Below are 24,778 nucleotides of genomic sequence, written 5' to 3'. Positions count from 1 at the left end.
GTGGAAGCACATATTGTGATGATGGCATTGTGACTGCAGTAAGATATAGATAGTCTGAGTGAGTGGGCAAAAATATGGCAAAGGAAGTTTAATATGGGGAAGTGTGAAGTCATACACCTCAGTCAGAAGATTATTATGTAACTGGTGAGAGACTGCAAATGAGTGAAGTTCACAGAGATCTCAATGTTCTGGTGCATGAATACAAAATATTAGTAAGCTGGCCCAACGAGTAGTTAAAAAGGTAAATGGCATTTTGCTTTTTATTGTAAAAGAATTAGCGTTAAAGATTTAAGAGGTTTTGTTGTACATGTACAGGGTATTGATGACAGTTTTTTGTCCCCTTATGTAAAGGAAAGGATATAACATTGGAGGCAGTCGGAAGGAGATTCACCAGACTAATTCCTGGAATGAAACTGTCATTCAAATGTCTTATCATTTGAGTCTGCATTGCTTGAACTTTAAAAGAAAGAGAGGTGGCCTTATTCAATCATAAATGATACTAAGGGAGCTTGACAGGGTAGATGTTGAGATGTTTTTACTGATGGGACAGCCATAAGCCAGGGTTATTATTACAAAATAAGGAGCTGGTCATTTGAAACTGAGGTGCGTAGCGATTTCCTCTGTCAGAGGACAGTGAACCTCAGGCATTCACTTTCCTTTAGGGTGCTGAAGTTCAGATCGTTGTGTTTTTTTTTAAGATGGACAAATATCTGAAAAATCAAGGAATTGGGTGTTATGAGGAACTGGCACATAAAGGCCATTGAAGCATATATATAGATCAACTATGATTATATTGAATGGTGGGGCAGATTTGAGGGGCTGAGTGGCATACACTTGCTCCTATTATCTATTCAAGTGAGCGTCTCTTCCATTTGCTGTATCAGACATTAAAATATTATGTCTACACTCTGAGTAGGTGTTTAGGATCTGATGGCCTATTCTAAGTCAAATGGACAAATTCTCTTGCCCATTATCACTCTTTATCCAACATCGCACCAACAGTTTATCTTGTTATATGGGATTATAGAGGCATAGAGTTATACAGTGTGAAATAGGCCCTTTAGGCTAACTGATTCCATGTTGACCAAGGTATCTTGTGAGTTTGTCTTATCTGTCTATATTTGGCCCATATCACTCTAAAACTTTCCTATCTATATACCTTGTTAAATGCCTTTTAAACATTGTAATTACACCAGCCTCACCCCCTTCTTCTGGCAGTTCATTCCATATACCCACCAACTTCTGTTTGAAAAACTTGACTTCTTCTTAAATCTTTCCCACATTGTTTCAGGAGCTGCATTTCAAACGTGACTGTAAAGATGATATATAAGTACAAGTATTTACTCTCTAGATTCTCCTCATTGCATCTTTCTCCTCTATAATAAGATGGACTCTTGATTTTATAATCTGCCTCGTTATGATCTTGCACCTTATATTTGCCTGCATTACACTTTCTCTGTAGCTGTTACACATTATTTTGCATTCTGATACTGTTTTACCTTTTTCTACCTCAATGCACTGTGTAATGATTTGATCTGTATGAACAGTTTTCAAGACAAGCATTTCACTGTAACTTGGTACATATGTCAATCATTAATTAACTCCAATTTCAATTTCAATTCCAAGTGGAGCTACGATGGCACTCAGCAGTGAAGTCATCAAGCCCATCTGCAGAAAGAGCTAATTTCTACCTTTAATGTCTCTTTTTCCTTTTCAATGTGGATGAGGTTCTGTCAAAGATCCTGACCTAGAGCTACACTCAAACTTCAGTTCTTTACAGCGGTGGGACCAGCTAGCTCCTGGGGCTCACTGACTGGATGTTCTCTGACATCCCAAGGATGTGGCCAAGAAGACAAGTGTGCCTTCAGGGTTCTGAGGCTTTGCTTCCCTAGGGATGAGCCAATTCTAAGCAGGTGCCACTGAGTGAAGTGTTGCAGGAGAAAATGGAATATCATGAACAGCAGATCGGCTGTCAGAGGTCTCTGTATTCGGCGAATTGCTATCTCTCTCTCTTTCTCTTGTTGGTGGGGAAGAGTTTGTTGCCAAATTCTCAAGTCAGAGAACTTGGAAAAAAAGCAACGTGGCAGACTTTAACACTGCAAGTCAGCGAGTAGTTTGGTTTTGTTGGTCTCTGTTCTTGCTATGAAATCTCACTGTCTCTTTATTGGGGGCGCAGGAGAGAGGATGAGGGAGAGGGAGAAGGAGGGGGAGAGAGACAGAGAGGGGGAGAAGGGGAAAGAGGGAGAGAGCGAAAGAGATATCCAGTGGTATATAGAGTTGTCAGTTGAAATATCAGTTGTTGTTGTTCTGCAGATCATGGTCTTTCTTGGGGGCTTTGCTGTTGCTTGCTTGGTGGGTGGATAGTGCTGAAGTTTTTTCTGTTGAAGTAAGTGGGGGAGGGGAGGGTTGATGCTTTACTGTTACTTGTGCATGGGAGGGGGAGAAGGGGACTTTAGGATTCTAACATTTTTATGTCACTCATTCTTTGGGGCACCCTTCTGTTTTTGTGGATGCTTACAAAAAACAAGAATTTCAGTTCATATATTGTATACAATCGCTGATAGTAAATGGAACCATTGAATTCTTCCTGTGCTGCATTTTCAGGTCAATCTACCTTCCAATTAGCGAGCACACTTAAATGACTAGTGTCTGGAAAATCTGAGAGTTATACCATGCTGTATTGTCAGCTGTTCCAAGCTGAAAAGCTTCTCCTGACAGTCAGCCAATCCTTAAGTTTAATTAAACCCAACAAACTTATCAGAAAGTCACGGGAGGAAAACTATAATGCAGCCAACTTGCCAAGTTATAGTCAATAATAAATTGCAAAACACCAACCATAAGGTAACTATCATTGAACAGATTCACGGCATAGTGCCAACTCACACCTCAGCTCATAGTAAATCCCTACTTACACTAACAGCTAACATTCATGATGTATTCCAAAATGAAGTCAAATTGTCACAGAAGATCACTTATAAGAATACTATAATGGATCACTTACGTAGTGAAATTATGAGAAATGTTGAACTCAAGATCTTGCTTGGAGTTTGTAGCTATGCAGTAGATTTTATGATGCCAGTGTACTGCAAGCTACCTTGATACAAACAAGGTACTTCTGAAATTTAAAGCAACACCAGAGCTAATTTGTAGGAAGCGATATCTCACATAAATCAGAAACAGATGCTGAGATTGTCTGACTTTAAGCATTTGTTCGGGGTTAAACATTGGTCATTGATTCCTCAACAATTGCATTATAGATCATAAATTAAAATCTTGGGCATGTTGTGGCACAGAAGGCCATTTGACTTACTCAGTTTCTGCCAGCTTCAGGTATAGCAATACCATCAGGGCCACTGTCTGTTCTTTCCTTGTACCTCCGCAAATTATTCTCTCTTAGGTGCCTATCGTATCCTCTTTTAAAGAAGCTGTTTTTGCTGCTTCCACTGCTCCTATGGGCAGTGAATTCCAGGTCCAAACTCTCTCCATGTAGCATTTTCCACATTCTTATTGTATTATTTTTAAGAAGTTTCAGTCAGTGTCCCCAGCCCTTGAACCATCCAGTATTGAGACCAGATTCCCTTGATCTTTCTAAACCTTACAACTGTGTCCAACTCAGTCAAATCTCAATTTCTGCTGCTGCTCAGCTTTTCTAGCTGACGTCTGGAGCTTGAATCCTTTGTTCTGGAACCATCCCAGTAAACTACAGTATTTTTTTTCTCTAACATCTTGTTTAACACAAACTTTCATTTCTTCATTGCTTGTTATAATTTATGTATCAGTTCTGTGTGTTGCCTGTGATACTGCTTGAAGCAAAGGTAGAGAGATTAGAACATTAGAGATTAGTACAGACCCTTCGGCCCACAATGATGCACTAACCCTTTAATCTAGTCCAAGATTAATTTAACCCTTCCCTCTCACATAGCCATCCATTTTTCTTTCACATGAAGTCTCTTAAATGTCCCTAATGTATCTGAACCTATCACCACCCTGGGCAGCATGTTCTAAGCACCTAAAGGTCTCTCTGTAAAAAACCCTGCCTCTGACATCTCCCCACTTTTAAACTTTCCTCTTAACCTTAAAGTTACACCTCCTTGTATTAGCTATTTCTGCCCTGAGGAAATGTCTCTGGCTGTCCACTTGCATATGCCTATCATTATCTTGTAAACCTCGATCAAATCACCTCTCATCCTCCTACTCTCCAAGGAGAAAAACACTAGCTTGCTCAGCCTATCCTCATAAGACATGCTTTCGAATCCAAGCATCCAGGTAAATCTTTGCACCCTCTCTAAAGCTTCCACATCCTTCCTATAATGAGGTAATCAGAACTGAGCACAAGACTCTAACCAAAGTTTTACAGTGCTGCAACATTATGTCATGACTCTTGAACTCAATCTTACAATTAATGATCGACACACCATACACCTTCTTAACCACTCTATCAACTTGCACTGTGACTTTGTGGAATCTATGAATGTGAACCCAGGGTCCTTATGTTCCTCCATTAGGAATTCTGCCTTCAAGTTTGACCTTCCAAAATAATTCACAGTTTTTTGGAATGAACTCCATCTGCCAATTCTCAGCTCAGCTCTGCATTCTATTAATGTACTGTTGAAACCTCCAACAACACTGTCTACAGCACAATTAACTTTCGTGACATCTGCAAACTTCCTTACCCACCCTTCCACTTCCTCAACCAAGAAATTTATAAAGATCATAAAGAAAAATCATAAAGACCAGGGGTCCCAGAACAGATCCCTATGAAACACCACCGACCTACAGGCAGAATACACTCCATCTGCTACCAAACTCATGGGCAAGTCAATTCTGAATCTTTGGATCCCATTGTTCCTGACTTTCTGAATGAGCATACAATAAATCTTGTCACGTAAACACGAGGAATTCTGCAGATGCTGGAAATTCAAGCAACACACATCAAAGTTGCTGGTGAACGCAGCAGTCCAGGCAGCATCTCTAGGAAGAGGTACAGTCGACGTTTTGGGCTGAGACCCTTTGTCAGGACTGAAATACTCCAGTTGTAACCTAAATGATGTTTTTTACATGCTAATCATAACTTCTCTACTTTTGTACTCTGCATTTCAACTTATGAATTGCAGGATCTCGTGTACTTTGCCAACCACTCTCTCAACATGTCCTGCCACTTTCGCTTTGATGCTTCTGGCCCTGCACACCTTTTGGGAATGCTCCTTCAGTCCCTTTTGCCTCTCATTCCATCCATGACTTGCCTGCCCATTCATCCAGCCTGTCAATATTCTTCTAGCAGTCCCCTTCAACCTTCCACAGCTCACTATTCTCCCAAGTTTTGTTCCATCCACAAGTTGGAAATACTATGCATGATTGATAACAAGTATCATAAGGGTAGCAACTGTGGCAATTGCCCCCTGGGAAGCACCACTGCGCACTTCCTCCAGTGTGAGAAACAATTAGTTGCCACTGCTCTCTGCTTTCTTTAAGTTTCTTCCCTATTCCTACTGTAGCCAGCTTCAATGCCATGGACCTCAATTTTGCCAACTGGCCTTTGGTGAGGGTCTTTTCCACATGTCATGTTTACTACCTGACTGACTGCACATCCAAATGACTGTAAAGTGCTTTGAGGTTGGCCTCTCCATAACAATGCAAGAGACTGATGACAGTGTGGGAGTGAGAAAGATATTTCAAATGGCATGTACCCAGAAGATTGAGATTGTGTATTGTAGCCAGAATGCAGATGCTCCACAATACACTTGGTTTAACATGTAAAGGAGGTCGCATCACGAGCACTTCATTGTAAAGGAGGTCGCATCACGGGGACTTCCGGTAGCGCTCATGGAGTGAAGTCACGTTCTTGACTCGCTCCATTACCTCTGAGTTTTTTTTCTTATGATCAGCTATATTTTAATTAACTATTAAGGCATCGACTTTTATAATAATTTGAAACAAATTGGGCTCTTTGATAATCGGATGTGTTTAAGGTCTGCTATGTCTAAGAATGGAAAAAACGGGAAGGACGGCAAACCTCCAGTTAGACCGAAAGGTACCGATTTCCCTCCGACTGAACCACCGGTGACTTTGAAAGCTATATCGGAGCTAATTCAAAGGGAAATTTCAACCTCTATTACGGAGCTGATTCGTGAGAAAATTTCAACTAGTTTCCAGAAAATTGCCGATTCAATCCAGAAGATACAAGTATCTATCACGGAACATCAGTCGGCTATATCTGATCTTCAAAAATCCACGCAACAAAGTGAGCTCAAGATGGAGAAAATCGAAGAAACAATTAATGTAATGAAGAAGAAACTCGACTTTCTGACCTTTAAAAACTCTGACTTAGAATCCAGAATGCGACGGTAAGGTTTCACTGCTAATGTAATGGTTTTTTTTTTGTTATGTTCACTGCTGAAGTAACGGTTTCTCCGTAGCAGCAATGTTTGGGTTATGGCAGGAGATAACAGGACTGTGGATGCATGTTAACCAATCAGGATTTTGTTGCCCTGTCTTGTGAATCTGGAAGCAGTTGATTTCGTGGGTTTTTGCCGGACAGAAACAGAGAGATGAAGAGAGAAGACACGAATGGAGAGATTTGGTAGAGCGTCGGATGGGGTAGACTCGGAGCGAGGGTCCAAAGGGCAGCGATGATCGGAGGAGGTCGATGGGGATCAATCGGCCTATGAGTGAGCTCCAACTTTGTGCACAGACTGTTTAATAAGATTTGGGGCACCTTTAAAAATTTTGTTTCTCCACTGACCATACAGTCAAAGTAAAAGTTATAAAGTTAATTGTTTAATCACATATTATGTACTGTTTGTTATTTCAGGGTACTGATTTGTAACAGGGAACACATCACGCGGCATCCACCCAAATGAGATTTCTTAAGTTTGGCTGGGCAGGGTGTTATCACCCCCTATATTAAGCAGCTAGGCGAAGCGAGAGTTACAATTGTGGGGGGTACGTTCGGGATTGATTCTGTTGGATGTTGTGTGATTAACCTGAGCAATGAACCAGTGGGGCAGATATTTGTACTCCAGGTGAACTGTTAATTCCACTTTTAAGCACTGTTAAGGTTGTGACTATGGGCAGAGGTTTGATAAAGTGGCAGGCGCAGTTCTTGTTTTAAGGCAGACCAGCGCTGAGGTAGCTGGGGGCGGAGATTTCAAAGACAGGGTTCTATCATTTCTGAGGAGTGAGGGGAAAGACTGGTCAGATTTGGAATGTCTAATTAGTCTACATCCCCCAGTGAAGAGTGAGAATTCTGAGGTAGTATCCGCTCTTACTCCTCTAGCGAATAAATGGAAAAACCAGATTCAAAGTCCCAGCTATGGCAAGATCTGCCTATTTTCTAGAATAATACCCACCCCTAAAGGGGAGAAGGAGTATGAGACGTGTGCAGAATGGACCTCTCAGTTGTTATATGAGTGGCAGTGCTCGGATAATGAAAAGTGACAGAGATTGGTTGAAAGTTTGAATGGGCCAGAACTGTCAGGTTAAATCATCCCGTAGCGACAGCTGTCAATTATCTGCAAGCATTGGACAATGCTTTTGGTCTGACTGGAAGCCCAATGGAGCTCGTGGTGGACGTGACCTGATTGCATGGAGTCTCTGACAGTCTCGTAAGACGCGCCCCTCTCCATCTTTGGTTGAGCTGATCAGAGAGGTACGGGAAGAGGAGAATGCGGCGGAAGCACGGGAGGACTCCATCAGCAAGGTACAGTCCTCGGTAGTAGTCCCCTGCAGTGAAGTGACCACAGATAGCCTACCTCGGGAAGTGGTAGAGGAGATTGTGGCAGAGTTGAGAACGGAGATACATCGGCTGTTATCAGTGGGTGTGACCCCCTCATATGATGGAGCTGATGGGGGGGGGGGGCAGGCGCAGATTCCCCAAGGGGACAAACATTGTGGAGGGCTGCTGGCAGCAGGTGTCACGCCAGAAGGAGAGTGAGCCCCCGGGTACCTCAATAAGGAGAGTTATTGGGAAAACTTAGAGGAGACCCAGTGAGGGAACGGCCTGGTGTATCTGGGGGAACACGTTCCCAGCAATGTACCAAGGAACTCTCGAAAGCAAAAGACCCTATTCCTGACAACTTAGTGGGACCACGCTCCAGTGTGTTGCTACGGAAAGAGAGTATTTACGCTAAAGCCATACTCGACGCCGGGACTCCTGGCCCCTCTCCCACTGAGTCAGGTGAAGTGGGAGCTGTCTGTGAGCAGCCTGGGTTGCAGCAGGATCATGAAGGAACGGAAGCGGGGCCTGGACACAGGACAGAGGGCTCCGAGTTGCAGGGGGACACGAGTGATAGATCGGGGGAGGACTTGCCAAGTAGACCTGAAGTATCCCCAGTAGCGACTGAGCCTGAAGAGTTAAGTGAGGGGGTACAGAGGTCTCAGAGAATTAAGAGACCACCGGATAGGTTGGCCTATGTAGTCCCTGGGGAACAGGGCGTGATTTCTACTGTTTTGGGGAGCTATGTCACTACCTTTTGCACCTGGATTGGGTTTTGTGTTTTGCAGGAAGGGTTGGCGAATTATCTCAATGTCATGAGGACATGACTAAATTTGGTGGGAGGGAGAGTGTAACACGCGGTAAGGTTTCACTGTTAATGTAATGGTTTTTTTGTAATGTTCACTGCTGAAGTAACGGTTTCTCTGTAGCAGCAATGTTTGGGTTAGGGCTGGAGATAACAGGATTGTAACTGCAAGTTAACCAATCAGAATTTTGTTGCCCTGTCTTTTGAATCTGAAAGCAGTTGATTTCACAGGCTTTTGCTGGGGGGGGGGGGGGAGAGAGAGAGAGAGAGACAGAGGAAGAGAGAAGACGCGAATGGAGGGATGGAGGGATTTGGTAGACCACCAGACAGGGTGGACTCAGAGCGAGGGTCCGAAGGGCAGCAATGATCGGAGGAGGTCGATGGGGACCGATCGGCCTACGAGTGAGCTCCAACTTTGTCCACAGACTGTTTAATAACATTTGGGGTCCATTTTTAAATTTCATTTTTCTACTAATCATATAGTCAAAGTGAGAGTTATAAAGCTAACCATTTAATCGCATATTGTGTACTGTTTGTTATTTTGGGGTACTTATTTGTAACAGGGGACACATCATGCAGCATTTACCCAAACGAGATTTCTTAAGTTTGGCCGGGCAGAAGGGTTATCACTCCCTATATTAAGCCGCTAGGGGAAGCGAGTGTTACAGCTGTTTAGGTCCCTGGATGGTGGTGAGAAAGGAGGAGAAGGGACAGAGGTTAAGCCTCTTTTGAATGCAGGGGAAAGTGCCTGGGAATAGGGAGGGTTCCTTTACCAGTTTAACCTTTACATCTCAAGCAAACCACCTATAAAACACAACTTGTGTCTTTGTCTAAAGGCGATTGCCAGTCATGGTCCAGGTTCAACCTCTCTCAATTCTTGCTTCAGCAATAGAAATAAAAGTAATTAAAAAATACGTTAATGATTCATTAACAGCCTTCTTCATTGTTGCATGTAGTTGAGAAAATATGGAATCACAGAACATTACTTCATAACAAAACACCATTTGTCCCACCATATTGCTGCCAGCCCAAGGCAAGTACTAACACCTCATTCTAAGCTCCTTGAGAGTTATTCTTATATCTTCTGCAGAATACTATGGAAACACTTCCCACCACTCTTAATGGCTTATTTTAGGACAGTATGAATCCATCTTATTCTGATTCTCTTACCAGTTACTCTTGAATTTGTGGACTTGGGTTCCTGACCCACTTATTGCTGGAAGCAGATTCTGCTCTTCCTGCTAAAGCACCCCATAGTTTTGGGCACCCATAATGTGCCAAAGGCTTTTTAGTTATTTTTCTGATCTGAAGAAAGCAGTAACATTGCCTTAAGTCTAAATCTCTTCCTCATTATCTGTTATTAAATGGGAAGTTCTCTTGTTAATTAACTTTCTTAAATACTATTGTTTTTAAGCAGCATAGGTATATGAGAGTTCAAGTTAATTCCATACTTTTGAAGTTAGACTTCATAAGCAAAACACTTTTTAAAAAACTGCAAAAATTCAATATGGCTGATCAGCCATCTCAATACCATCTTTCCAAAAGTCAGACTGTAGAGTTTGATTCTGTTTTTACATTACACTTGCCATTTGTAATGGTAAGTGCACATCTGCAATGATACATGTCACTCGAAAAATTGGGTGGCACCTGAGTGTGTATTTTTTTCTAAGGCTATTGGTGCAAACTATTCCTGGTGTAAAGTTAATTGGATGTAAAGTTAATTGGATGGAAAATTAGACTGTGGCCTAGCACACAGGAAAATAGGAAATAAGAGCAGACTAGCCATCTAGCCCTTTAAGCCTGGTCCACCATTTGGTACTATCAATCATTTCAACGTCATATTCCCATCTGCTCCCCTTACATTTTGACACCTTTTACTTCTAGACTAGTATCTATTTCATACTTAAATGTATTCATCAACTTCATCTCACACAGCTGTCTGTGGCAGGAAACTCCATGGGTTCAGCACCATCTGAGTGATGAGGTCGCTCCTCATCTCTCTGACATCACTGTCTTGCACTATAACCTGAGACTTTGATCTGCTGAGTTCCTCCAGCAATTTGTTTCCTGCACTGTGAATCACTCAGGCTATCAAGCTCTGTCTGATCCTGTCAGTGGTGTTACGCAACCGGCAACAATGAAGATCGAGACAGGTTATATAAAAACAAACAAACATTTATTGAACACGGATAAACAATGAAAAAAACAAACGAAAACCTTAACCGGAAGTTAACCGCTATGCGGCCGTTCAACAACTCGTCACTCGGTACTGGTTCTTAAAGTGATAAATGCGAAAACAGTTCTTAAAGCGGTAAAGTCAAATACAGTTCTTAAAACGGTGAATTCGAAAGTCCAACAGATTTATACATTCAATTGGGAGAGACTTCTCTGGAGAAGGATTTCTTCATAGATGCGACTTTCCCGCTGGTTCTGTCAAAAGGATTCACGATGAAGGAAATAAACGGCTTAAAACAACTAACCTTTCTTCTGGTGAGCAAATCCTGCATGAACTACCTTTTCTTTTGGCAGGAGTTATCTTCGATGCAGGTCACTACTTCTTCAACGAAGACTCAATAAGGTTGATCCTTTGTTGAACTGCGGAACGATACCAACTTCTCTTAATCCTTCAGGTCCTGTTCTTCGATAAAGCCTTCACTCTCCAATACTACTGAAAAGGTACATCGACAACCCTGGCAGAAATTGCCAGTCCAGCACTTTTGTACCTTACAATAGAACTCAAAACTCCGTTGTAAAAATGAAACTGCATCACAAAACAAATAAACAATGGAACGGAGACACTCATGAACGTTCTAACTGGAAAAACTAACTGCATCACCAGAGGACTTCCCTTTTATACCCGTGGTGAACATGTCATCACGTGACCTCACATCGGCGGGAAAATTACATCAGGTGACCTCCAAAAGGCCATTACATCATTCTCACAAGAAAGTCACAAGATCTCCTTGAAGTATGTAACACTGGAAATAACCCACCTACTTGTTTTGGAACATAGTACAGCACAGGAACAGGCCCTTCAGCCCACAGTGTTTTGCTTAACTAATTAAATTAGTTAAACCAATCCTCTTTGCCTACACATTTTCTGCATCCTTCCATTTCCTGCACATTCATGTGCCTAATCAAGAGACTCTTGAATGACTATTGTATTTGCCTCCACCACAACTCAGGCAGAGGATTCATAAAACCATAAGACATAAAAGCAGAATTAGGCCATTTGGCCCATTGAGTCTGTTTCACCATTTCATCATGGCTGATTCCCACCACTCTCTGTGTAAGAATCATGCTTCACACATCTGCTTTGAACTTACCCCCTCTCATGCCCTGGGAAAAAGATGTTTGTTGATTCTTTATCTTCTTCTGCTTCTTCTTCTTCTTTTGGGTCCTTAGCTCTCAGTGGAACATAAGCCATTGATGACCTCCGGTTTCCATCATCCAAAGTCGTGAATGTTTCAGTAATCCATTTTATCCACTACACAGGGGATTGACCTATACAGCTTCTCCAGAACTCTGTTGGCCGGCCTTACCCATTTCCACCTCTCACAATGGGGATGTAGGGTTGGAGTTTGGGAGGCGATTATTCTATCTACCTCTTATAATCTTTTAAACTTCTAACAGATCTCCCCTTAACCTCCACTGTTCCTGAGAAAACAATCAAATTTATCTATCCTCTCCCTATAGCACATGACTCTTGGTAAACCTTTTATGCATCCTCTTCAAAGCTCTCTCATCCTTCTTATAATGGGGCAACCAGAACTGAATGTAGTAACCTAAAGGTTTTCAGGCTTGTTGGTGAATGAGGTGGAGATGTTGTGGTTAATAATTTGAAAGAGGGTGGTCGAAATTGGTTCATGTGTGTTATGACTCCAGCTGATCTCGGGATCTCAACTGATAGCTTCAACCATCTCTTTAATTAACACATGGCATGGTGCTCAGGCCTTTAACATGAGAAGGATATGAAGTAGGAGGAGGAATATGGGAAGACTATAGGGGAGAAAAAAACCAGAGGACATGGGTTAAGGGTGAGGGGGGAAAAGTTTAAAGGGAACATTAGGGGGGGCTTCTTCACACAGAGAGTGGTGGGAGTATGGAATGAGCTGCCAGATGAGGTGGTAAATGCGGGTTCTTTTTTAACATTTAAGAATAAATTGGACAGATACATGGATGGGAGGTATATGGAGGGATATGGTCCGTGTGCAGGTCAGTGGGACTAGGCAGAAAATGGTTTGCACAGCCAAGAAGGGCCAAAAGGCCTGTTTCTGTGCTGTAGTTTCTATGGTTTCTATGGTTAATACAGACAATGATGGGTAGTTCATTCCGGCAAGTTTGTCAGGGATAGTCTCATCACCTTGCATTTCTGATGAATAGTCTGAGCTAAGCCATCAGTGTTTAGGTAATGATGGAATCCCTGTAAAGCCATCTCTGAGCTGATTGGTAATAAGTTACTTTCCTACCAAATAAAAAGTATAAGAAAATAGCCATTGATAGAAAGATCCCTAACTATTTCCCTGAAACATTTAACTATACTGAAATCCTTGAATCACAAACCATCCACATCCAGGGGGGACCAAATCAACATGGTCCTGAATTTTAACTAAAGTGGGCACATAATTAGTGTATCCACATGACTAGATCAGAGATTGGAAACTTGGGCATCAAAAACTTCTCCACTGTTTGAAGTAACACACACAAAATGCTGGAGGAACTCAACAGGTCAGACAGCATCTGTGGAAATGAAAACAGCCAACGTTTCAGGCTGAGACCCTTCGTCAGGACTGGAAAGGAAGGGGCAAGAAACTAGAATAAGAAGGTAGAGGGTGGGGAGGAGTGCATGTTGGAAGGTGAAATCAGCTGGGGAAGGGGGATTGAAGGGAGCTGGGATGTGATAGGTAGGAAAGGGAAAGGGCTGGAGAAGAAGGAATCTGATTGGAGAGGATAGTGGACCAAGGGAAAGAGGGAAAGAGGAGGACCAACAGAGGGAGGTGATAGGCAAGTGAGGAGAAGAGAAGGAAAAAGAGAGGAGCCAGAGAGTGGGATGGAAGAGGAAAAGAAAGGGAGGGGGGAAATTACTGTCAGTTAGAGAAATAATTGTTCATGCCATCAGGTTGGAGGCTAATCAGACAAAAATATGAGGTTTTGCTCCTTTAACCCAAGAGTGGCCTCATTGTGGCAGTAAAGGAGGCTGTGGTGTGGACTAACATGTTGGAATGGGAATGAAGATTTGAATTAAAATGGCTGGCCACTAGGAAAAGTTGCTTTTTGCCAATGGAATGAAGGTTGCCGAAAATTGATCAGTACAGCACAGGAACAGGCCCTTCAGCCATAATTTTGGGCTGAGCCGCCTAAAAAGCAAATCAAAAATGCCCAAACACTAATCCCTCCACCACTCTCTGAGTAAAAACTTACCCCTCACATCCCCTTTGTACCTACCCTCTCTCATGTTAAATGTATACCTTCAGGCATGCATTCAACCATAGGAAACAGATACTCCCGGTCTACATTTACTCTATCTTTGCCTCTCATAATTTTATAAACCTCTATCAGATCTCCCCTCAGCCTCTGTTGCTCCAAAGAAAACAGTCCTGACGAAGGGTCTCAGCCTGAAACGTCGACTGCACCTCTTCCTAGAGATGCTGCCTGGCCTGCTGCGTTCACCAGCAACTTTGATGTGTGTTGCTTGTAGTCCAAATTTATGTAGCCTCTCAAGACAGCACATGATGGTAACCTCCTCTGCACCCTCTCCAAAGCCTCACCATCTTTTCTATAGTGGGGCAACCATTACTGTGTGCCATCCTCTAGATGTGGGCTAACCAGTGTTATACAAAATTGCAACACAGTCTCTTGACTTTTGAACTCAATGCCTTGACTAATAAAACAAGCATTCCATATGCCTTCTTAACAGCCAGAGGTCGTGGTACATATTGGTACCAATGACATAGGTAAGGAAAAGGGAGGAGGTCCTGAAGGCAGACTACAGGGAGTTAGGAAGGAAGTTGAGAAGCAGGACCTCAAAGGTAGTCATCTTGGGATTACTGCCTGTGCCACATGACAGTGAGTATAAGAATAGAATGAGGTGGAAGATAAATGCATGGCTGAGGGATTGGAGCAGGGGGCAGGGATTCAGATTTCTGGATCATTGGGACTTCTTTTGGAGCAGGTGTGACCTGTACAGAAAGGATGGGTTGCACTTGAATCTGAGGGGGACCAATATCCTGGCAGGGAGGTTTGCAAAGGCTATTGGGGAGAGTTTAAACCAGAATTGCTGGGGGCAGGAACCTAACTGAAGTGACGGAGGAAAGGGAGGTTGGCTCACAAATAGAGAAAGCTTGGAGACAGTGCAAAAGGGAGGATAGGTAGGTGATAGAGAAGGGACGCACTCAGACCGATGGTTTGAGATGTGTCTATTTAAATGCAAGGAATACTATGAATAAAGTGGATGAGCTTAGAGTGTGGATTACCACTTGGAGCTATGATATTGTGGCCATTACAGAGACTTGGATGGTGCAGGGGCAGGAATGGCAACTTCAAGTGCCAGATGTTTCAGAAAGGACAGGCAAGGAGGCAAAAGAGATGGGGGTGTGGCACTGTTGATCAGAGATACTGTCACAGCTGCAGAAAAAGAGGAAGTCATGGAGGGGTTGTTTATAGAGTCTCTATGGGTGGAAGTTAGGAATAGGAAGGAGTCAATAACTCTACTGGGTGTTTTTTATAGACCGCCTAGTCTATAAAACAGACTGAGTGGTCTATAAAAGGGACATCTAGGAGCAGATAGGGAGAGAGATTCTGAAAAGGATTAATAATAGCAGGGTTGTTCTGGTGGGAGATTTTAATTTCCCAAATATAGATTGGCATCTCCTTAGTTGGGGTGGAGTTTGTTAGGTGTGCTCAGGAAGGTTTCTTGACACAATATGTAGATGTAAGCCTACAAGAGGAGAGGCACTGATATTGGGAAGTGAACCCTATACTCTCAGTTCTCAGTGGGAGAGCATTTTGGAGATAGTGATCACAGTTCTATCTCTTTTACCATAGCATTGGAGAGGGATAGAAATAGACAAGTTAGGGAAACGCAAACACGAGAAAATCTGCAGATGCTGGAAGCAACACACACAAAATGCTGGTGGAATGCAGCAGGTCAGGCAGCTTCTATAGGAAGAGGTACAGTCGACGTTTCAGGCCGAGACCCTTTGTCAGGATCTCGTTAGGGAAACATTTAATTGGAGTAAGGGGAAATATGAGGCTATCAGGCAGGAACCGGGAAGCATAAATTGGAAACAGATGTTCTCAGGGAAACGTACGGAAGAAATGTGGCAAATGTTCAGGGGATCTTTGTGTGGGGTTCTGCGTAGATACATTCCAATGAGACAGAAAGGACAGTAGGGTACAGGAATCATAGTGTACAAAGGCTGTTGTAAATCTAATCAAGAAGAAAAGAAGAGCTTGCGAAAGGTTCAAAAAACTGGGTAATGATAGAGATCTAAAAGACAATAAGGCTAACAGGAAGGAGCTTAAGAATGAAATTAGGAGAGCCAGAAGGGGCCATGAGAAGGCCTTGGCGATCAGGATTTAGGAAAACCCCAAGGCAAGTATGTGAAGAGCAAAAGGATAAGATATGAGAGAATAGGAACAATCAAGTGTGACAGTGGAAAAGTGTGTATGGAACCTGAGGAGATGGTACTTAATGAGTAATTTGCTTCAATTTACACTATGGTAAAAGATCTTAGCGACTGTAGGGATGACTTACAGCGGACTGAAAAGCTTGAGCATGTAGATATTAAGGAAGAGGATGTGCTGGAGCTTTTGGAAAGCGTCAAGTTGGATAAGTCACCAGGACCGAAGAGGATATACCCCAAGCCACTGTGGGAAGTGAGGGAAGAGATTGTTGAGCCTCTAGCGATGATCTTTGCATCATCAATGTGGACGGGAGAGGTTCCAGATGATTGGAGGGTTGTGGATGTTGTTCCCTTATTCAAGAAAGGGAGTAGGGATAGACCAGTGAGTCTTACTTCAGTGATTGGTAAGTTGATGGAGAAGATCCTGAGAGGCAGGATTTATAAGCATTTGAGAGGCATAATATGATTAGGAATAGTCAGCATGGCTTTGTCAAAGGCAGGTCATGCCTTACGAATCTGAATGAATTTTTTGAGGATGTGACTCAACACATTGATGAACGTAGAGCGGTAGATGTAATGTATATAGATTTAACAAGGCATTTGATAAGGTACCCCATGTTTATTGAGAAAGTAAGAAGGCATGGAATCCAAGGGGACATTGTTTTGTGGATCCAGAAATGGCTTGCCCACAGAAGGCAAAAAATGGTTGTACATGAGTCATATTCTGCATGTAGGTGTGCCTCAGGGATCTGTTCTGGGACCCCTACTCATTGTGATTTTTATAAATGACCTGGATGAGGAAGTGGAGGGAAGGGTTATTAAATTTGACACTCAAAGCTGCTGCGTGGGTTGACTCTGTGCTTAAGAAGGCATATGGTTCATTGGCCTTCATCAATCGAGGGACTGGGTTTAAGAACCGAGAGGTAATGTTACAGCTGTATAGGACCCTGGTCAGACCCCACTTGAAGTACTGTGCTCATTTCTGGTCGCCTCACTACAGGAAGGACGTGGAAACCATAGAAAGGGTGCAGGGGAGATTTACAAGGATAATGTCTGGATTGGGGAGCATACCTTATGAGAATAGGTTGAGTTAACTCGGCCTTTTCTCCTTGGAGCAATGGAGGATGAGAGGTGACCTGATAGAGGTGTACAAGATAATAAGATTGATTGTGTGGATAGTCAGAGGCTTTTTCCCAGGGCTGAAATGGCTAGCACAAAAGGGCATAATTTTAAGGTGCTTGGAAGAAGGTACAGAGGAGATGTCAGGGGTAAGTTTTTTATGCAGAGAGTGGTGAGTGCGTGGAATGGGCTGCCAGCGGCAGTGGTGGAGGCAAAAACGGTAGGGTCTTTTAAGAGACTCCTGGGTATATACATGGAGCTTAGAAAAATAGAAGGCTATGGGTAAGCTTAGGTAGTTCTAATGTAAGTGCATGTTCGGCACAGCTTTGTGGGCTGAAGGGCCTGTATTGTGCTGTAGGTTTTCAATGTTTCTATGTTTCTTCTCTGTTCTATGTAACTACTCTATTGACCTCTGTTGCCCCTTTCTAGGAGCTATGAACTTGGACCCCTCTCTGCTCAGCAACATTGTTAAGGATCTTGCCATGAAGAATGTACTGTTTTCTCGCATTTGCCCCATCAAGATGCAACATCTTACATTTATCTGGGTTAAACTCTGCCTGCCATTCCTTTGCCCATACAGTATCTGCAATTGATCCATATCATGCTCTGTTCTCCTCTTTGACCTCTAAATGCCCTAATATATTTATACACTTAGCACTGACTTCCTGATCCTCCACATCCATTTCTTTGGTAAATTCTGAAGCAAAGTACTCATTAAGTAATTCACCCACATTCTCTGTCTACAAGTAAATGTACAGTAAATGTTCCCCTCTTTATCCCTGAATGGTTCAACCCTCTCCCAAGTTATCCTCTTGCTCTCGATGTATGTATGGAATGCCTTGGGATTTATCTCAATCCTACTTGCCAAGGACTTTCTAGGCTTTCTTAATTCCCTTCTTTTGTTCTTTTCTGTCTTCCCTATACTCCTCATGTGCTCTGTTTGATCTTAACTTTTGAAGGTTTACATGGTTTTCCTTTTCCTTCATGAATAAATTCATCACCTCTCTGGACATCCAAGGCTCTCTTATCTTTTAGGCTCATTACCTAACACCAGGTCCAGTACAGACCCTCCTCTCATTGGGCTGTCCCCATATTGATTTAAGAATCCTTCCTGCATACACTTAACAAATACTGCTCCAGCTAAACCTCTTGCACTGAGAAGTCCCCCAGTCAACATTAGGTCTCACTAGTGAGGCTGCATTGGGAGCAGCAGAAACAGTAAATAACTCCAACAGATTTGCAGGTGAAGACAGCTGAAATGTTGCCTCACCTGGAAGGACTGTTTGGGTCCTGAATGGAGATAAGGAAGGAAATAGTGGAAGGATGCAGGGATAGTGCTAGGAGATAGATGAGTGGGCAAGGACAAATGGTCAAGGGAATTATGGAAGAAGCAATCCATGTGGTAAGCGGAGAGTGAGGGGTGGGGGATGTACAGTTCAAAGCTTAAAGTCTGAAGTAAATTTAAAATCAAAGTACATATTTATCACCATATACTAGCTTGAGATTAATTTTCTTGGGGGCATTCATAGTAAATACAAAGAAACACAATAAAAGCTGCACACAACAAGATGGTTGAACAACCAATGTGCAAGAGACAACAAACCGTAATCCCATTGAAGATGGTCGAAGTTGCAGACAGTGATGTATGGAAGACTCATGGGGTCGTAGGGGATGACAAGAGGACCCCTATCCCTGTTAAGTTGGTGGAAAGATGGGTTGAGAGTGGATGTCTGAAAAATTCAGGAGATTGGATGAGGGCAGCATCAATGATGGAGGAAGAGAAACCCCATTCTTAGAAAGAGGAGGATATCTCTGCCGTTCTGGAAAGGAAGGCTTCGTCCTGGGTATGGATACAACAGAGAGCAAGAAACTGAGAAAAGGGAATGGCATTTTTACAGGAGACAGTGTGGGAAGAGATATAGTCAAGACATAGGAATCGGTAGATTCATAAAAGATATTGGTAGACAGTTTGTCTCCAGAACTGGAGTTAGAGAGATCAAGAAAGGGGAGAGAGGTGTCAGAAATGATCCAAGTGAAATTAATGGCAGGAATGAAGTTGAGGCAAAGTTGATAAAAGTAATGAGCTCAGCATGAGTGCATGAAGCAGCAATAATGCAGTCATCAATGCAGTGCAGGAAGAGTTGGGGAGCATTACCAACGAAGGCTTGGAGCATGGACTGTTTCATGTAACCAATGAAAAAGTAGGCAGACATGGGGCCTAAGTGGGTATCCATGACTACACCTTGGGATTGGAGAAAGTGGGAGGAGCTGAAAGAAAAATTGGTGAGTGTGAAGACCAGTTCTGCCAGTTGGAGGAGGATGGTAGTGGAGGGATACTGATGAAGTCTATTGTCAAGAAAGTAGCAGAATGTTTTAAGGCCTTCTTGATGGGGGATAGAAGTACATAAGGACTAGATATCCATGGTGAACATGAGGCAAATAAGGCCAAGGAATTGAAAATTGTTGAAGAGATTGATAGCATATGATGGTGCTGCAGATGTAAGTTGAGAAAGAAGCAGAGGGGTTTAAGGCCTTCTTTATGGGGTATAGAAGTGAATATTGATTGGACATCCATGGTGAAAACTGAGAAGGAAGCTGAAGGCTTTATAACCTTCTTGATGGAGGATAGAAGTACTGTATATAGTGACATGGTGAAATTTTCTATTATTTACAAAACAGCAATAAGCAGGACAAAACACTCTATTCTTACCTGATAAAGTTGTTATCTACTTGGGTCTAAAATTACTAACCAATCCAAACCAAACCTGATATTGAGGACATACTTTTTTGACATCCAATTTGAGTATTGCCATCCAGAATCCAATAGGTTTATAGCATATGACACAAGCTAACCTGACCAACATAGCTGTATGGCTCTTCGAATTATCCTACATATAATAGTGTGTTTTTGCAATCCTCAGTATTAGTGCAATGCAACCTAAGGCAGAGGACATACTGTAACAATTTCAAAGACATACAGATGGTAGGGCTATGTTGAGCTTGGTTAGTTAGCCAACTCAAGTACCATATATAAACTTGCTGATGATACAACCATTGTTAGTAGAATCTCAGATAGAGATGAGAAGGCATAAAGGACCAATATAGTGGACTAATATAGGACCAATATCCAACTAATGGAGCGGTGTCGCAGCAATAATCTTGCACTCAACATCAGTGTCATATACCCTGTGACAGGTTAAAGAACCAGCAGAAATGGAAAACACTTTGGAGTCCAGTATTGCTATTAACTAATGGTATTTATTAGTAACTATGCAATTCAGTAATATAAATGCAGATATATCAAACAGGTTAGCAATGATTTTATTTATATGTATGTGTGTATATATATATATATATGTATGTATGTGTGTGTGTGTGTGTGTATGTGTATGTGTGTGTGTGTGTGTGTGTGTGTGTGTGTGTGTGTGTGTGGAAATATATGAAAACCAAGCTTCTTTGAGTCTAGGGGTAAATAGATAGCCTTACGATAATGAGTAGAGTTCAGTTCAGTTCATGGTATTGAGCTGAGTAGTGATGGAGAGAGAGAGAGGGAGAGATCTGAGTCTTCAGGTGAGCTGACACCGTCCATCTTCCCGTTGTCCTCCGAAATCCTTTAGAAGTCACCAACTGTGACCACAACAAAGGGGACCGTTCTTCTGTGGAGGAATTATCAACCCAGGTGAGGATTGAACACATGAATAACTCCTCACCGGTCACACCCTTTTCCCACTGCGAGAGTCACTGATCGATCTGCCTGATTGATCCTCCAAAACCCACCTTTTCTGTGGGCACAACAAAGCTCATTCAGTGTCCAAAACCATGTGTCTGTAGGTCTAACAGCTGACCTTCTGTTTATCTCACCATGCTGAATACCAACTGTCCATCAAGGAGCTCCTCCCTTCTCTCTCTGTAAGAACTTGGAAGCTGCTAGTGTCCTTGCAGAAGTGTAAACATGCTGCCGAAAAACCATAGCATCATCTCAAAGCAGTCTTTGCCTCGCTCTCTCTTTCTTTCTCTCTCTTTTAACAAGGTGTCTGTTTTGGACACCTCTCTCCCTCTCTTTCCGAAAGCACAGTTCATAGGGGTAATTCAGGACACCGTCACAATCAGTAAAACTAAAGAGCTTATTGTGGACTTCAGGAAGGGTAAGATGAAGGAACACATACCAGTCCTCATAAAGGAATCAGAAGTGGAGAGAGTGAGCAATTTCAAGTTTTTGGGTGTCAAGATCTCTGAGGATCTACCCCGAGGCTAAAGGAGTCAGATAAGTGGGTGACGGTCAGGGAAGCGAGGGAAAGAGCTCAGATGGTAGAGGGCACCCCTGTGGCCATCCCCCTCAGTAATCATTATCTCGTTTTGGATACGGTTGAGGGGGATGACCTGACAGAGGAAGACCATGGCGATCAGGTCTTTGGCACTGAGCCTGGTTCCATGGTGCAGAAGGGAAAGAGGAAGATGAGGAATGCCGTAGTCATAGGGGATTCCATAGTGAGGGGAACAGACAAGACGTCCTGTCAGCCTGATAAGATAGCCGCATGATGTGTTGCCTCCCAGGTGCCAGGGTACGGGATGTCTTGGATCGGGTGCAGAGTATTCTGAAGGGAGAGGGTGACCAGCCAGAAGTCTTGGTACATGTCGGTACCAATGAAATAGGTAGAAAAAGGGAGGAGGTTCTGAAGACAGGATTCAGGTAGGAAGCTTAAAAGCAGGACCAGCAGGGTAGTAATCTCAGGATTGCTGCCTGTGCCACATGCTAGCGAGTGCAAGAATAGCATGATCAGGTGTATTAATGTGTGGCTGAGAGACCGGTGTAGGGGGCAGGGCTTCAGACTCCTGATCACTGGGGCCTCTTCTGGGGGAGGTACGACCTGTACAAAAAGGACGGGTTACACCTGAACCCAAAGGGGTCCAATATCCTAGTGGGCACATTTAATAGAGCTGTTAGGGAGGTTTTAAACTAATTTGGCAGGGGGGATGGGAACCAGAGTGATAGGGCTGAGGAAGGGGAAAACAGAAATAAATCAAAGATAGCATGCAACAGAGATTATAGAAAGAACAAGCAGGAGATGAGGCTTAATTAAAGCCAATGGCATGAGTTACAGTGCAATAGAGACGTGGTGCAACTAAAACAGAAAACAACAAATACTGGACTGAGAGTGTTGTATTTGAATGCACATAGCATAAGAAATAAAATGGACGATCTTGAAATTCAGCTACAGATTGGCAAGTATGACATTGTGGCAATCTCTGAAATTTGGCTAAAGGATGGCTGCCATTGGGAGCTGAACGTCCAAAGATATATGGTGTATCAGAAAGACAGGTTAGTTGGCAGAGGGGGTGGTGTGGCTCTGTGTATAAGAAATAATATTAAATCGTTGGAAAGAGATGACATAAGATTAGAAAGTGAAGAGTCTCTATGGGGTGAGTTAAGAAATGGTAAGGGTAAAAGGACCCAATAGCAATTGTATACAGGCCTCCAAACAGCAGCTGGGATGTGGATTTCAAATTACAGCAGGAGATAGAAAAGGCATATCAGAAAGGCAATGTCATGATAATCGTTGGGGATTTTAATATGAAAGTGGTTTGGGAAAACTAGGCCAGTACTGGACCTCAACAGAGAGAATTTATAGAATGTCTAAGGGACGGATTTTTAGAACAGCTTGCTGTTGAGTCCACTAGGGGATTGGCTGTGCTGGATTGGGTGTTGTACAATGATCTGGAGGTGATAAGAGAGCTTAAGGTTAAGGAACCCTTCGGGAACAGTGATCACAATATGATCGAGTTCACTTTGAAATTTGAGAGGGAAAAAATAAAATCTAATGTGTCGGTATTTCAGTGGAATAAAGGAAATTACAATGGCATGAGAGGGGAACTGGCCGAAGTTGACTGGAAAGGGACATTTGCAGGAAGGACAGCAGAGCAGCAATGGCAAGAGTTTCTATGAAAATGAGGGAAGTGCAAGACAGATATATTCCAAATAAGAAAAATTTTTTAAAGGAAAGAAGGACACCACCATGGCCAAAGTAAAAGCAAAAGAGCGGGCATACAAGGAAGCCAGAGGTAGTGGGAAGATAGCGGATTGGGGAGCTTTTAAAAACTTGCAGAAGGAAACTAAGAAGGTCATTCGGAACAAAAAAATGAATTATGAGAGGAAGCTGGCGGCTAATATCAAAGAAGATACTAAAAGCTTTTTTAAGTATATAAAGGGTAAAAGAGAGTCGAGGGTAAATATAGGACCAATACAAAATTACGCTGAAGATATTGTAATGAGAGATACAGAGATGGCAGCGGAACTGAATGCATATTTTGCACCAGTATTCACAGTGGAAGACTTCTGCAGTATACCGGACATCCAAGAGTGTCAGGGAAGTGAGGTTTGTGCAGTGAAAATTATGACTGAGAAGGTGATCAGGAAACTTAATGGTCTGAAGGTGGATAAATCTCCTGGACATAATAGAATGCACCCTCGGGTTCTGAAGGATGTAGTTGGAGAGATTGCGGAGGCATTAATGATGATCTTTCAAGAATCGATAGATTCTGGCATTGTACCGAATGACTGGAATATTGCAAATGTTACTCCACTGTTTAAGAAGGGTTGGAGGCAGCAGAAAGGAAACTATAGACCTGTTAGCCTAACATCAGTGGTCGGGAAGTTGTTGGAATCAATTGTGAGGGATGAGATTATGGCACACCTGGAGGCGCATGACAAGATAAGCCAAAGCCAGCGTGGTTTCCTGAAAGGAAGGTCCTGCCTGACATACCTACTGCAAATCTTTGAGGAAGTTACAAGCAGGGTGGACAAAGGAGATGCAATAGACATGGTGTATTTGGATTTTCAGAAGGCCTTTGACAAGGTGCTGCACATGAGGCAAGATACGAGCCCATGGAATTACAGGGAAATTACTGGTGTTGGTGGAGCAATGGCTGGTCGGCAGAAAACAGAAAGTGGGAAAGGGATCCTATTCTGGCTGGCTGCCAGTTACCAGTGGAGTTCCACAGGGGTCGGTGTTGGGACCATTACTTTTTATGATGTATGTCAATGATTTGGACTATGGTATTAATGGATTTGTGGCTAAATTTGCCAATGATACAAAGATAGGTGGAGAAGCGGGTAGTGTTGAGGAAACATAGAGCCTGCAGAGAGATTTAGGTAGTTTAGAGGAATGGACAAAGAAGTGGCAAATGAAATACAATGTTGGAAAGTGTATGGTCATGCATTTTGGTGGAAGGAATAAACAGGCAGACTATTATTTAGATGGGGAGAGAATCGAAAATGCAAAGATGCAAAGCGACTTGGGAGTCCTTGTGCAAGATACCCTAAAGGTTAACCTGCAGGTTGAGTCGGTGGTGAAGAAGGCGAATGCCATGTTGGCATTCGTTACTAGAGGTATAGAATTTAAGAGCCGGCTTGTGATGTTGAGACTCCATAAGGCACTTGTGAGACCACACTTAGAGTATTGTGTGCAGTTTTGGACTCCTTATTTTAGAAAGGATATACTGACATTGGAGAGGGTT

This window comes from Mobula birostris, chromosome 24, assembly GCF_030028105.1.
Source record: "Mobula birostris isolate sMobBir1 chromosome 24, sMobBir1.hap1, whole genome shotgun sequence".
In the NCBI taxonomy this organism is placed as follows: Eukaryota; Metazoa; Chordata; class Chondrichthyes; order Myliobatiformes; family Myliobatidae; genus Mobula; species Mobula birostris.
This window is presented reverse-complemented; position numbering follows the sequence as displayed.